Genomic DNA, 11,119 nt, shown 5'->3' with positions numbered 1-11,119 from the left:
ATTGGTAGGAAATGAAGTGGGGAGAGTAGAAAATGGGTGAAACAAAGGATAAAGGAGAGAATAATGGGGGTGTAAGCTGTAAGTATGAAGGTTGAACAGTGAGGCAGAGGGATCACTAACACTAAAGCCATATGGGAGCCTACTATTCTATAAACTGTGTGATCATATGTGTGTGTGCATGTGTGTGTGTGTGCACGCATGTACGTGTGTGAACATTCATGTGTGTGTGTTTAATTTGAGTAACTCTACACAGGTGACAATACTCCTTCCAGTAGCCTTAGTTTGACAAATAAAAAGACCCATACCCAGTATGGTATAACTCCCCTCAAGCTGTTAGTCACAGGTATCTGAGAGACTCCTGAAACAATACAAGCTTGCCATTGCTCTTATTTGCCACCAGAACTTGATGGTAAGACTCCATCTCTGAAGACATCATACATATTGGTCACAAGACATGGAGAAATCAAGTTGGTACTGATCAAGAAGTTTCTTCCCTGCTGGCAAACTTTCCTAGGGCTGGAAGGTGCTATGCAGGCTGCTGGGTGGATTTAAAAACAAAAGCAAAAAAGAAGACATTATCAACAATCTTAAGCAGATAGCAGATGTGAAGTTGTGAGCTACAGTAAGTGACATGGCAAGACATGTCTAGGTCCCTGGGCCTACTGCAGCTGGGGGCTGTGTTTGTGGTCTGTGCTGTTGCCAGCAACCATGTGGAAGCCCATGATTCCTGCTTATACTGACCATAAAGAGCAAGGAAGCTAGTGTTGCAGAGATAGCGATGGCTGCAGACACATAGATAAGAAAGAGGGATATGAAAGACTTCTGTGACAGCACCTACACTCACCCCAACCCCCACTCCCTCACACACACAAAAAAAGTAGCATCCTAAACAGGAAGGCAAATGTGGTAAGAATGCTAAATTAGCTCTCCACAGTTGGCTTCTGGCCAAGCAGGGAATCATTCAGTTTTATTTAAGGGACAGGACACTGAGAGTTTGACCCTGCTCTAGTAAGTATATTGGTAACATAAACTTGACCTTTTTATTTTAATTTCAACTTTAATTTTTTGTTTTGGGGGAGTCACAGGGTGGGGCAGACATGGAAGGTTTAGGAAATGAGTGTGATTGGGTTGCATGTGAAAATTCCCAAAGAATCACCATGCCTGACCTAAAGCTGTACTACAGAACAATTGTGATAAAAAACTGCATGGTACTGGTATAACGACAGACAAGTAGACCAATGGAACAGAATTGAAGACCCTGAGATGAACCCACACACCTATGGTCACTTGATCTTCAACAAAGGAGCTAAAACCATCCAGTGGAAAAAAGACAGCATTTTCAACAAATGGTGCTAGCACAACTGGAGGTTATCATGTAGAAGAATGCGAATTGATCCATTCCTATCTCCTTGTACTAAGGTCAAATCTAAGTGGATTAAGGAACTCCACATAAAACCAGAGACACTGAAACTTATAGAGGATAGGGAAAAGCCTCGAAGATATGGGTACAGGGGGAAAATTCCTGAATAGAACAGCAAAGGCTTGTGCTGTAAGATCAAGAATCGATAAATGGGACCTCATAAAGTTGCAAAGCTTCTGCAAGGCAAAAGACACCGTCAATAAGACAAAAAGACCACCAACAGATTGGGAAAGAATCTTTACCTATCCTAAATCAGATAGGGGACTAATATCCAATATATATAAAGAACTCAAGAAGGTGGACTCCAGAAAATCAAATAACCCCATTAAAAAATGGGGCTCAGAACTGAACAAAGAATTCTCACCTGAGGAATACCGAATGGCAGAGAAGCACCTGAAAAAATGTTCAACATCCTTAATCATCAGGGAAATGCAACTCAAAACAACCCTGAGATTCCACCTCACACCAGTCAGAATGGCTAAGATCAAAAATTCAGGTGACAGCAGATGCTGGCGAGGATGTGGAGAAAGAGGAACACTCCTCCATTGTTGGTGGGATTGCAAGCTTGTGCAACCACTCTGGAAATCAGTCTGGCGGTTCCTTAGAAAATTGGATATAGTACTACCGGAGGATCCAGCAATACTTCTCCTGGGCATATATCCAGAAGATGTCCCAACCGGTAAGAAGGACACATGCTCCACTATGTTCATAGCAGCCTTATTTATAATAGCCAGAATCTGGAAAGAACCCAGATGCCCCTCAGCAGAGGAATGGATACAGAAAATGTGGTACATTTACACAATGGAGTACTACTCAGCTATTAAAAGGAATGAATTTATGAAATTCCTAGGCAAATGGATGGACCTGGAGGGCATCATCCTGAGTGAGGTAACACAATCACAAAGGAACTCACACAATATGTACTCACTGATAAATGGATATTAGCCCAAAAACTTAGGATACCCAAGATATAAGATACAATTTGTTAACCGCATGAAACTCAAGAAGAACGAAGACCAAAGTGTGGACACTGTGCCCCTTCTTAGAATTGGGAACAAAACACCCATGGAAAGAGTTACAGAGATAAAGTTTGGAGCTGTGATGAAAGAATGGACCATCTAAAGACTGCCATATCCAGGGATCCATCCCATAATCAGCTTCCAAACGCTGACACCATTGCATACACTAGCAAGATTTTGCTGAAAGGACCCAGATATAGCTGTCTCTTTCGATACAATGCCGGGGCCTAGCAAACACAGAAGTGGATGATCACAGTCAGCTATTGAATGGATCACAGGGCCCCCAATGGAGGAGCTAGAGAAAATACCCAAGGAGCAAAAGGGAACTGCAACTCTATAGGTGGAACAACATTATGAACTAACCAGTACCCCAGAGCTCTTGACTCTAGCTGCATATGTATCAAAAGATGGCCTAGTATGTCATCACTGGAAAGAGAGGCCCATAGGACTTGCAAACTTTATATGCCCCAGTACAGAGGAATGCCAGGGCCAAGGTGTGGGAGTGGGTGGGTAGGGAAGTGGGGGGGGAGTGTATTGGGGACTTTTTGGATAGCATTGGAAATGTAAATGAGGAAAATACCTAATAAAAAAGATGAATTAAAAAAAAGAAAATTCTCAAAGAATCAATAAAAATATTATGCTGAAAAATGCATTGCATGCATGTATGGAATTATAAAATAATAAAAATGTATAATAAAGAAAAATGTTCTTAAACTATGTCACACACATGTGCATGCATGTGCACACAGAGAGAGAGAGAGAGAGAGAGAGAGAGAGAGAGAGAGAGAGAGAGAGAGAGAGAGAGAGAGAGAGAAATGGTGAAGAAATCCAAATCCACGTAAAGGAAAATCCCTGCAAACAAGCAGTAACTCAGGATAGAGTACCTTTAAATTTCACTTCTGTCTTTGTCAGTGATATTGTGCTATGAAAAGACACCATGACCATGATGAAGAAAGTGTTTTGCTTACTGTTTCAGAGGTCTAGTCTATTATTATCACACTGGCAGTATGGTGACACATAGGCAGATATGGTGATGGAAAAGGGGTAGATTGAGTTCTGCATCTGGATCTGCAGACAACTAGAAGAGGGAGTCACTGGCCCTGGCTTGAGCTTTTGTAACTTCAAACCCCACCTCCCAGTGACATCCTTTCTCCAATAAGGCCACACAAACACTAACAAAGTCATACCTACTACAATAAAGCCAAACTTATACCAACAATGCCACATCTCTTAATCCCTCATGTAGTACCACGTCCTAATGATCAAACACTCAAATATATGAGACTGTTGTGGCCATTCTTATTAAAACCATCACAACTTCCAGCCTCCACCCCCACCACCCAATTCTATGATCTTCCTAGAAACTGACAGAAGTCTCTTCTGTAGGCATCTACAGCTCAGGCTGATTTACATTAGCAGAAGGGGACTAATTTGGGCTGTTTGGGAGAGAAATGCCAGACTCTTCTATCAAATTAACTTAAATAAACTGAACCTTGGGAATTCTATCCTTTTCAATTGAACAAAACTGAATCTTGTTTAGTAGCTGACCCTTGAAAGATGGTGAGAAGAATGCTGGTTCTAAACCTTTGTCAGCGTGAATAGCATATGAGTACCCAGAACTACACATCTGTTAGGGGGAACTTGTGCATCTGTCACCAGGAAATTGGAACAAACTTCATGAACCTATGCACTTAAAATGTTATGATGTATTTTTAAAATGGACTTCCACAGAAGCCTTTAATTTTATTAAGTAATTATAAGCACATAAGCTCTGTTTGATGGCTCTCAAAATATAAACACATTTCATGTCAAAATTGTATCACTTTTGACGGTTTAATTGTGTGAGAAATCTGTCAGGCCCTGGTGACCTGATAAAATAGGGCACAGTGCAGATTTGTTGCTGAAGGGTGTAACAATATGCTCAGTTAAACAGACAGTCTGGTGCTGTCTCAGAGGGCATTGGCAGTGTTCTGTTCTGGGATCAGGGCAATCCTAACACCTGTAAGTCCACATAACAAGATGCTCCATCCTTGAGCTTGTATTTTAAGAGTATTTTTGTCTTGGTTTTTTGTTTTATATATATATATACATATATATATATATATATATATATATATATATATATATATATATATGAGTGTCTGTGTATATATATATATATATACATATATTCAAATTCACTAGAAATGCTGCTGTTTTATTTTGCTGCCCTGAGCCCAGCTTTCTTTGCTGACTCCCTGAGTTTCCTAAATATCTTAACTGTTAAAGAAATTATGCCTGGAATGCTAAAATTTCAGATAACTTCTCAAAGTGATCAATTGGTGGTTGCCATATCATTTTACTTGAAAAAAATTTCAAGTCTGCCATCTCTTACATAGAAAATACATATACATGCTTCAAAATAAAGGAGTGAGTGTTGGTAAAGTATAGTAGAAAAATTCAGAAAACTTCAATGTCCTTTAAGTTGAGTAACCACATAACAATTCTAATTTTCTAGGCTAGCATCGAACACAGGCAGAGATATGTGCTAACTTTTACACACACACACACACACACACACACACACACACACAAAATACCTGACAATAAATATATATTGTTTAAGATATAGCATTTTCTATTGTTCTAAGGAAAGATGATCCTGAACACCGGCTCCCTACAATGACTTGTGACTACACGTTACTGAGCTGCCACCTGCTGGATGGTTTTTGCCTAGCACATCTAATTGTCTGCTACAGATTTCTCTCTTGGATGAATCCATTGAAGAGCTTCCCACACACACTTTTTGTTAACATCACCCCCTTCCTTGCCACTCTTTTTCCAGCAATGTGTGCTCCTATAGGCCAGTTAAAAAGTGCTTCAACCAATTATCGTCATACCAAAGCCTCTCACATCCTTTAACCAACAGAACCGTGAAGAGACAAGAAGAGGCTCAGCAAAGCTTGCACCTTGTGGAGTGCCAGCTGTCTCCAAAGGGCTTGCTCATTAGAAAGCTTCAGGTGTCCATCATGGAAGTAAAGCAGAAGTAATGATGTCCTAACCTCCATGTTCACCCTATGATTGACAGCAGCTTCCTGCCGCTCCTGCAGACTGTGTCCCAGGGTTTGCCACCAAAAAAATTGAAACAATAACCTATTTCTTTGCAGAGAGTAAATCACCATCAAGAGGCCACACCTACTCCATTTTGGGACCGGCCTCCATCTTTTAAAAGAAGGAAAGGAAAGGAAAGGAAAGGAAAAAAGAAGGAAAGGAGGAAAGAAGGAAAAAATGAAAGAGGAAAGGAAAGGAAAAGGGAAAGAAAATAAAAGAAAAGAAAAGAAAGGAAAGGAAAGAAAAGAAAAGAAAAGCCAAGCCAAGCCTAGCCAAGCCTGAGAACTTGACCTACAGCAGAACCCAAGATGCACCCAGGTACCAGGAAGGACTCCAAGGTTTATCCTTAGACAGAGTTACTCTCTAGCTACTTTCTAGCAACAATTAATCAAAGATTAGTCTGATTGTTTCAGATGTACTTTCAGACCATTTGTGATTATATATGGTCTTGCTTCAGAGTATCCACCTGTTGGCTTGTAGTCATTCTATTAGATGCTTGCCAGAGTGGACACCCCCTCCCTCACCCCCTTACTTTCTCCTATTTTCCTATAAATTTTTTCCTGCTAAGGGTTCAAGGCTGGTCCACCTTCCTTTCCCATCGTGCTGTGTCAGGGTTGGGCTGGAGGAGAACCCAAGCCTGGGCTTGTAATAAAGATACCCTAATGCTATAACATCGGAAATGGCTCCTTGGTGGTCCTTTGGAGTTCACAAATGCTTCCTGGTACAACACCATATCTGTAACCAAAATCAAAAGAATTAAAATGTATTGGATAATTCTCGACCAAGCTGCTTTAAGAAGAAAACTAGGCAATAAATTAGTTCATTGAATAGTATTTATTTAATAACAATGTTTAATATGTGTCACTGGTAAAATTTCACCTGATCCTCTCTGTCCTATAACTGCACACAAATGAGACTGATGCTATGCGCTGCAACCACAAAGCATCATAAAATTCTGAGTTGTCTCCTCAATCATAAAAATGGGAAAGAGGCTGGCATTTATCAACAACCCACCCCTTTACTAGCTATATTCATGAGTACCATCACAACTTATCTACATTGCTTCCTGGACAGGTAGACAGTCACTTTCACCACTGTCAGTGGTTGAGGTTCAGAGCAGTACTGACAGCTTAGGTTTATTGGCTGTGTGCTGTTCGCCTGCTGTTGCCTTTATTACTTTAGGGGGGGGGCTCAGCAACTAAACCTCAAACCACATTAGGAAACGGATGCTATCATTATTCTCATTTTATTACAGGTGATCCTGAGACATTACATAACCTGCTCAGAATCAATCACTCAGACAATGAGTTCAGCCTGGGTTAGAGCCCAGGCAGATTGGTACAGATGTCTACTTGTTAACACAAACATAGCAGGAGTTGTTGTTGTTGTTGTTGGTGGTGGTGGTGGTGGTGGTGGTGGTGGTGGTGGTGGTGGTGGTGTGTGCCATACTAAATATACATCACTCTTGTTTTGGTTCGGAGAAATTGGTAATTGTATGCCTCTGTTAGGCAGGTTACAGGAATTACTCATTTAAATTTTGCATAGTCATATTTGCTCCATTTCATTTTGATGAACATGAGGTCTGGAGGATAACAATAATCACAGTGATGGTAAGCACTTACCTGTTCCTTAACTGTGTCCATCTGCTCCCCCATCCAAACCGTTCTACATACAGTACTCACTCCTGAGGACAGGATCCATCCATCCCTGTAGCCAGGTGAGGAGGCTGAAAGGCAGTACTTGGGCCTGAACTTAGATTGTAAAGCAGGAGGCAGATCGTGGTCTCTAGTTCCAAAGTACCAGAATTTTAACTATTTATCAAACTATGGGACAACGTGAGCTAGCTCATTGCTACAAATGCTTCAACTTGCCTCATTCCAAGTAAAATAACACAGCACATTTAGAAGAGAGTTTCCCACAGAGTAGATTTTTCACAGGTCAGAGATGGTAAAAAAAATAAAATAAAATGAAATTATTCTATTTGTTCCAAAATCACTGAGTCCCACCTATGCTCCTGATGCTGAAGTTATGGAGGTCAAGTCCTTCCCCTGTCTATAAAGAACTGTAGATAGACACATAGATAAGTAAAATATAAAAGTAACTAACTGTTAAAGTCTTCTGCCAAAGCCAAGTTTATGAAAACACCCTAGGTCTCCTGGTCACACAGGCCCAAATCAGTCCACACAAAAGGTAAAGCTAGCAAGAGTAAGACAGAGAATACTTTCATAAGTACATGGAGTAAGGTGCTTAAAATATCACCATAATGTCTGCCATTTTATTTACAATTTAGTAACAGGTAAGTGTAAATTAGACATGATATGTATTCATGTTTCAGGACAGACTTACAATGTGTATATACCTCTGATCACAGAGTTACCTCTGAGAACCATTCCTGCCTAGTAGGCTACTGAGTCCTGAGTTCCCAAACCCTCCTAGTGCAGCCATTGTAATATTAATCAGAAATTATGGGCCCAAGTTACAGAATCCTGTGCAATTGAGTTTAAACCAAAAAAAAAAAAGAAGAAAAAAGAAAAACCACACAATTCTCTAACTTGGTTCATGTGCCTAGAACTTCTAACGAACAGACATGAGTTATGCAAAACTAAATTCAGAAATTCAAGTGCTATATTCAAGCCTCCCTTTCTCCCTCCCCCTCCTGCTCTCTCCTCTCTCTCTCTCTCTCTCTCTCTCTCTCTCTCTCTCTCTCTCTCTCTCTCTCTCTCTCTCTCCTATCAGCTCTTACAATCTATACATAACCTCTTTTTATAATATAGGTTTCAGGTTTCACATTCACATACATCAGCTGAGCAATTCCACCGAAGAAAGAACTCTCCCTACATAAATTCTAGAGAAAGCTACATTCTGACTGGTATTTCCTGGATTAGCCTTCAAACAAGTCCTACAAAAATCAAAGACAGCCTCATACTTCCCTAATCATCTCAGGACTGTGGGCAGTCAAGAGACCAATACAGAGCAGAGAAAGTCCTAGAACATTGCAGGTGGCTTCCAGATGCTTCCTTTCTGTGATCTATGATGATGAGCAAGTTTTCTATAGAAGTTTTGCATACTGTTCCACAAAGTGGGAGCATGTGATTTCTGAGACATCTCCATTTTACACCTCAGAGTTATACAATGGTGTGACATCCCATAACATCCTCCAGGGATGCCATGTTGTATAAGACAACAGATTCCAAACTTACTAGAACTTACCCTTGCCCCAGGGAAATCCTTCTGGAATGTTTTTGCATTAAAAAGAAAATTCTTCTGATGAGGGGACTGGAGAGTGTAGGAATAGAGAGTATTGGGGAGACAACTGGAACCAAGGGGATTGAAGGTAGATTTTGGGGAGTGGGGTAGAAACCTATTGCAATGGAAACTCCCAGAAATCTAAGACAGTGACCCTAGAAAAGACCCCTAGTAATGGGGAATACATATCCATCTTCTGAAACCAGGCAAGGCAGAACAGACTGAGATACTAAACCAGCCACAAAATCTACAATTTGTCCAGCCTTGCAATATATGTTGGGCTTAAAGGTGGCATAGAACTTGTAGGAGTGTCCAACCAATGACTAGTCCAGCTTGAGACCCATGGCACAAAAGGGAGTACATGACACTGCCTGGAGAACCAGAAACCAGAGACTGGATGATAGCCCAGAGACCTAGAATAGAACCAAATATGACTGGGGAAAAAGGTCAATGAAATAACTCCTAATGATACTCTGCTATAGTTGTAGACCAAAGCCTAGATAATCCTCATCAGAGAAACTTCATCCAACAACCAATGGAAGCAGATGCAGAGACTCAGCCAAACATTAGATGGAGCTTAAAGAATCCTGCAGAAGTGGGGGAGGAAAGATTGTAAGAGCCAGAGGGGTCAAAGGCACCACAAGAAAACCACAGAATTAACTAACCAAGGCTCACAGGGGCTCACAGGGGCTCACAGGGGCTCACAGGGGCTCACGGGTACTGAACTGACAGTCAGGGAACCTGTATGGTGGTTCTTAGCATGTATGCTATAGTTGTATAGCTTGGTGTTTTTGTGGAACTCCTAACAGTAGTGGGGGGGGGGGCTGTCTCTGACTCCTTTGCCTGCTTTTGGGACCCCTTTCCTCCTACTGGGTTGTCTTGTCCAGCCTTAATATAAGAGCATGTGTCTAGTTTTCTTGCAACTTTGTATGTCATGTTTGGTTGATATCCCTTAGTGGAGGAAGAGTGCATCTGGGGAAGAGGAGGAGGGACTAGAGGAGAGGAGTGAGGGGAAAAGGTGGTCAGAATGTAATTTATGGAAGGAGAATTTTTTTAAAGCTTAGAAATGGCAAGTAACAGCCCAGCATTGTTACAAAAAGAGTTTTAGCTTCCTGACTTCCTTCAGGGATCCCAGGCAATCCAATGGGTCTGAGTTATATGTTGAGAACATGTCTGTTACTGCATTCCAGCGTTATCACCTCGGAGGAGTACTCTTGTCCTGAACCTGGTCTCCTTCATCATGAAAAGAATAACAATACTTCCTTCCTAAGGTTGCTATGAAGATCAAATCTCTGTTCACATGAGCCTGAAAGCCAAGCCTGGCATAGAGAAAATTCCAGTTATTTTGTGATTTTTAATAAACAACAATGTTAATTACCCTAAAGAAAAATCCTTCTTTTTTTGTAAACTATTCTTCCATTTAACAGGTTTTCTGTTGACCATCAGATTCAACCAGGCTATCAGCTTGCTTTTTCCTCTCATAAGATGCCCTTCTAGGAACAGAAGGGAATGGCCTAGGGGCAACTAATTTTCTTCTTTCTCATCAGGAGACTACCTGTTGTGACTGTGCTGTATAGGACAGGAATCCAAAACTGTCCCTGAGGCTTAAAAATTGTGAACCACCTGAAGTAGGACATGCAAGAGCAGGCATGATCCCAATGGAACCTGACCACACAGCTCACAGACAGACAGACAAAAAGCTAAAGGGTTCTAATGATCTAATTCTCTGCAGTTCATCTATTTTCCCGTAGTTTCTGCTTACAAACTAGTCTCCAGCTCTGTTCTGCTACTCTCAGACTACAGCAATTGAAAAATGAACAACAGTAATAGACACGGGAAAGGCAGGCCAGATGCTAGGGCCTGTGAGACAGTAAGCCAAGAGAACGCTAGCCGGAGTCTCCCCAGAAGAGTTGGATGAAAGAAGATTATTATATAGATACGGGGGTTATCACTCTATCTCCTGTTATTGGATCCATTTCTCTGCTAAATTCTACCACCAAACTCTAAACACAACTTAACTTTAAAGGCAGGAAAAGGGAGCAACTTCTGACCTGATGTAATAATTCAGTTAGCACTTTTTCTTTGGCTGAAACAGCATTTCAGGATTTCATGTCCTCAAATAGTTTATCACAGTCTCCCTCACCCCCTAGTGTCTTACTTGGGCCCTCAGTCATTTATTTATGTTACTGTCTAGCCCCAGTAAATTTTGAGGTTTTTTTGACCCTTGATTTCAAGATTTTATTTCTGGCAAATAAATAATCCCATTACAAGAAAATAAGTGTTAAAACTAGATTACTTACTTCAGTGTGAATGGGTTTTCTCAAAGGTCTTTCATAAAACAAAA

The sequence above is a fragment of the Mus caroli genome, unplaced genomic scaffold, assembly GCF_978045245.1.
Source record: "Mus caroli unplaced genomic scaffold, Mus_caroli_1 scaffold_3, whole genome shotgun sequence".
Taxonomy (NCBI): Eukaryota; Metazoa; Chordata; class Mammalia; order Rodentia; family Muridae; genus Mus; species Mus caroli.
Note: the sequence above shows the minus strand (reverse complement) of the source record.